This window comes from Pygoscelis adeliae, unplaced genomic scaffold (assembly GCF_000699105.1).
Source record: "Pygoscelis adeliae isolate BGI_AS28 unplaced genomic scaffold, ASM69910v1 Scaffold21, whole genome shotgun sequence".
Taxonomy (NCBI): Eukaryota; Metazoa; Chordata; class Aves; order Sphenisciformes; family Spheniscidae; genus Pygoscelis; species Pygoscelis adeliae.
The window spans coordinates 3,276,780-3,282,122 of NW_008824243.1; the positions used below are offsets into that span (position 1 = coordinate 3,276,780).

Below are 5,343 nucleotides of genomic sequence, written 5' to 3' on the forward strand. Positions count from 1 at the left end.
GCACATGGTTTTTGCAGCAGGTACCTACAGTACCCTCTCCGAGTAGGTGGCAAAATTGTCTACTCAGTTGTACATAATGAAGCTTTTCTTTTGTGGTCCATCAAGAACAGTGAATATAATCAAAGCCAGATGAACTTTAAGAGTTTCTGATTGCTCACTGTCTGTTTGATCAGTTCTAAGCAGGGAGCGAAGTTCCCAGTAGCACTTTCTTGAATTTTTAGAAGAACAAAATTAACCCAATCCGTTTCCTGAACACTTGGAGAATACCCTGAATACCTTTTATATTTTCCTAGTTTGAGCTAATAAGGTAACATACTCTTTATTTCTGCTTGTATTAGGTAACAAATGAATTTATGGATAATTTATTCACAGACTAATGTAACCCACGTTCAGAATGTTTCCTTTCTTTTGGTGTCATGTAAATGTATGTGAATAATTTCATTTTGCGCCATGCTGTTTTGGGCAGTGTGAGTGAAAGTTAACTGGATTTCCTGTAATATACCAAGTACCTCATAAATGCCTTGAAGACCTCCAGTGAAACTAGGTTCTTGTTGGGTAGTAAATACACGCTAGAGTGAGCTGCAATACAGTGTGTCGGTTGTTCTTGGGATTGGGTCTGTCAGTACTATCTACAGGATGTTAAAGTGCGCAGTATTACGAGCTCTGCTAGGAATTTCTGTCAAGACAAAATAGTTGTGCCAAGGGGATCGTAAGATTTGTTGAACAAATGCTGCTCATGTTGATTGCCGTGCTAGTTTCTCTAGTGTTAACAAAACCTGTATGGAATAATCCATAACTCCTGCAGTTTTCATCTGTGCCTGTTTCTCTAACTATTAAAATGATGAGCTGTTGATAAAACACGGGTGAATGCTAGTGACTTTCCAGAATCTAAGATATGTTTGATCATGAGAAGAAAAGCAAACTGGGATAAGCAAACCTGTGTCTCAGTTCAAAGTTGCTGAATACCTTCGTGCTTATTTTGTAACGGGAATAGTAGAAGTGGTAGAGAGGAAGTTTTTGCTTTGCAGATCACTAACTGGAGGGTGTCTTGTTTCTGTCCTCTTCCAGAAATCGAGGCCAAGGAAGCTTGTGACTGGCTGCGGGCTGCCGGGTTCCCGCAGTATGCCCAGCTTTATGAAGGTAGGCACCTGAGCTTTCAAGTCGATCATCCCCTGGCAATTTTTGGACAGTAAGATGTAATATTAACCAATAAATGAGGTTCAGGGGCACAACTGAAGTGCCAGTACATAAGATGACTTTTAGGGACTGGGCTGCTGTCTGCTACCCACCACACGCATAGATGTACCAAACCCAATGAGACTCTGAAACACTCACGGAGTTTTAAATTTGTTCCAAGTTTCTGCTTTAGTCTGAATCTCCCAAATGTCCTCGTAGCACAAATGTTATGTTAGCACCATGGTACATTCCCTGCAGTTAAAACACAAATGAACTGTATTTTCATGAACGTAGTCATGCACTGCTACGAGCCCAGTCTTAGGGAAACACAGAAGCTGTGTCCAGCTCCACCGGCCGGCTCTCCTAATGGAGCAGAGGTAGGAAATTCTGCATATGCGTGGATGCATCTGTACGCCTCATGATTCCCAAGTCCTGTGTGTTTTTTCAGAACAGTTTGGGTTGGTGTTAGACACAGGCTCACTATGAAGGGAAAAAAGAACATACAAGCTGCTGTTGCGCAGATGTGCAGCAGCTCCTCAAAGAGACTACTGCCTCCTGCACTCACTTTTCCTTCTGAGGGATGGATTCATTTTGCGTGTCTGCTTTTACAAAGGTTTTGCTCAATTGAAACTGTTGTCTTCATTGCCTCTCTAACCTACTAGGAACTTGCAGTTTTGGCATACAGTTCTTACACTCTGACGCAAAGTAACGTACGGAAGTTTGTTTTAAAGTGCGACATCTTTTTTAGATATGTATATTACTGTTCAGAATTTCACACACACACCACTTAAAATTACTTGCATTGTAGTGAAATTATTACGCACTCTTATCTGCCTCTTCTTTTTTATAAAACAAACCCCAGCTGCTGCTTGTAAGAATGAGCATAGAAAGTCCATTATTTACAGTGAATAACTGTTGGAAATGACAGCAAATGCTGAGCTAGCCTTCTTGAAAAGTGATCTCGTTGAGCTTTGATTTGCAGCTGCATTGGCAATATGAGATGATAATAGCACTTTCAAAAGCAGTACTTGGCAAAACTTTTCTTTGCCTGTTCAGAAATTAAATTTCCTTTTATTATTTCTCTTCCTTTTTTTTTTCTTTTTTTTTGTGCTAATGGAGTTGCCAAGATTTTCTTGGGATGCAGAGCTGGGACTGTACTTCCAGTCTTTGTTAAAAGTCGGGACAAGACTCTCAGCTGAATATGTGGGCTTGTGGGTTTCATGTTATGCTGAGCTGTAAATCCCCTTACAAATTACTTGCATTCAGAAAACATGTCCTACCTGTGGTTACCGTTGCCCTACCTAGAGACTCTACACTTACATAAAGTTTCTAACATAGGACCATGTTCTGCGTAACATCAAAAGGACCACAGAGGTGAGAGCAAGGCCAGCCATACCCGTTGAAAAGACAGCTGTCCTTATACGAGAACAATATGCCATTGTCCTTTGCAAGCCCCCCAGCAGCAGCAGCAACAACAAAAACATCAGCGGCATAAATTAAGCATTAAAAAAATGGACTCATGGAGACTACCAATTTCTTCCAAGTCACCTCTCTCACTTAAGTTCTCCCATATCTTTTCTTGTGGGCACTGTAAGGTTCTAACTTTCTCAGAGGAAAAACTTATACCAGCACTGGTGAAAAATACCAGCTGAATGTGCTCACCCCCTTTACTTGCACCTTGGACTTAAAATAGTGAAGGGGAGACCTATGGAACAATTGGGTATAGTACAAGAGTTCTGAGAAGTCACCTATATGGAATGGTCCCACTCAGTACACATTTAAAATGGAGATTAATCAATGAGCCTTTGTCACTTGTTTTGCTAAAACTGCAGTTTTCTGTAGAAAAGCTAGAATTTCTTGCATTTCACAGAATATGTCATAATTTGTTTATTCCTGAGGCAAAATCAGGACAAGTAGATCATTTGAGAGATTATCTATTGGTATAAAAAAAGCCAGAATATTAATTACCTTTTCACAAATTAACACCAATTCTATTCCTTTCATCCTTTCAGCTCAAAAAAAATAGTCCCTGGAGATTAAAATATTTTATAGACAATCACTTGGACCAGGAAAGTTGTATGCAAGTGCAACAGTATATTCGGAGCGTGTTCTTGTATCGCTCTGTGCCCTGAACACCCAGTGGCTTTGGTGGGAGTTTTGTCTCTGCAAGGAATGCTGGATCAGGACCTGTATGACAGTCAGGAATCTGTGGAGGACAGTAAATAATATATATGTGGTTGCTGCTTCAGAGCTGTAGTAAATTTTCAGCTCCCTGCCAACATTGTTTCCTCCCCCTCACTCTCCCAGTTGTTTACCTAAATAATCTCTTAAGGAGAGGGGGCGGTATGGGCTCCGCGCAGCTTGGCTTGCTTTCATTTCAGTCCATATCTCATTAATGTTGTAACAGTGTCAAACTTTTAAATAGCTTGATTAACAGCCAAGGAGATTCTGTTTTTCATTCTTTTCCAGAGATTTGGGGTTTAGTGACCTTTTTTCTTTAATGTGAGATGTTAGTACTTTGATGGAGATTGTATATTTATTTTAAATAAAGCTAGCCTGAATCAGTTTACGGTTCTGATGTCGGATAGGGGGCTCCGATTTGGCTCGTTCGCTCTCTTGCCCTCTCCCATTGTTTCATCTCTGCTTTGCTCATATTTTCCCCCATTATGCATATGAACTTTCAGTTATCAAAGCTGCATGTCACAAGCTTGTACGTGAAAAGGAAGCAGTTGAAATGGTAACGTGTGTTTACCTGAGAAGTGCCAATCACTGGCATCTTGGCGAGCTCAACTGGAGGCAGCTGGTTGTTCTGAAAAAACTCACTACTGGGAATAAGAGTCATTTTGATTCCATCTGTCTCTATTCCTACAGATCTCCTTTTTCCAATTGACATCGCTCTAGTCAAGCGAGAGCATGACTTTCTGGACAGAGATGCTATTGAGGCCTTATGCAGGTAGGTGAAAAAAAATCCCACTGCATTTTGGAGCAAAACTCTTCCTGTGTAATAGAAAGTATAACCTGGGAAAAGCATAACCTCAACTGAATTATGTACTATTAAATAACCATTTGCTTGAGACCTTTTTATTATCCACTATCAGTATGTGGTTTTCATTAGAATAATATATTGGGCTAAGTAATGTTTGGGGATCTTATTTAAAACAAAGTTGGGAGGATAATGGCAGGAGTCTTTGTGAGAGACATATTTTTGATCATTATTCTTAATTTGCTTTCATTACTAATTCCCAAATTAGTAAGGCACGTGGAAGCAGAACTGTGCTGGCTGCAGCCATCTGCACATACAACTGTAGCATCAGTTCCCACGTGGGATTATTTTCTGGGAGCAGTATTAGCAAAGCCATGCTGCTGCACTCCATTACTCTCCTTTCTTAAGTTGGTGAGCAGCTATGTATACAAACAAAACAAAAAGCTACGTGTACAAACCCTCATGCTGACCTCAGCATATCACCCTGTGTGTGCCATGATCACAGAAGTGAATGTGGGTATGGCTGTAAGGGATAATGTGAGCGAATCTAAGAGTTTACCACCACTGCAAGGGCTGGCCTGCCCTCAGCCACGTGCTCCCATTACGTATCTTTGTTGTTTATGGGTTCCTTCCACAAACCAGTTCAACTCACTCACTGCAAAAAGAGTCTGAATAGTTCTTTGCTAGGTTAGTAAATTAAATCAGCCCATGGAAAGGCGTAATGAACTTCAGAATAGGTGCAAAGGATGGGGCAGGACCCCACAGCCAGCTGCAGGGGCAGGAGAAGGGGTGGGTAGAGAAAAAGAGGGAGCAAGACTTGCCTGTCTGTGGCAGCATGTTTTTACAGAACTACAGCCTCAGCATTACTGATTTTATCGTAAGAGCAATTGCAATGGCCCCATCTGACACTTAACCCATCCATCAGTTACCTCCTCTAGTGTGAGTCCACAATCTTAAATGTGGAAAAAAAATGCCTTAACTTTTCATATCTCCTATTACCTAGAAATGAGTGCAGTTCTCTGCCTCTGTCCTCCATTATGGCAGCTTTCCAAATTGTCTGCAAAATGAATGCTTTTGGATACTACATGCATGATGTCTGCAACTCTAAATGTCAGTAATTCTAATGAATTACAAAACCCTTTTAAGAAAGGCTTTAAGTTTATAGTGTTCTCATGCCATGACTG

At 40.8% G+C, this 5,343-nt stretch overlaps 1 protein-coding gene across 1 annotated transcript in view; it reads left to right on the top strand.

Moving 5' to 3' along the window:
- Positions 1 to 1,071: 1,071 nt before the first annotated feature.
- DLC1 (DLC1 Rho GTPase activating protein) overlaps positions 1,072 to 5,343 on the top strand; it is a 26,971-nt gene continuing 22,699 nt past the window's right edge. The window contains exons 1-2 of the mRNA XM_009335135.1: positions 1,072 to 1,140; positions 4,048 to 4,129. The gene's annotated coding sequence lies outside the window, so the exon portion shown is untranslated. The remainder of the gene's footprint in view (positions 1,141 to 4,047; positions 4,130 to 5,343) is intronic.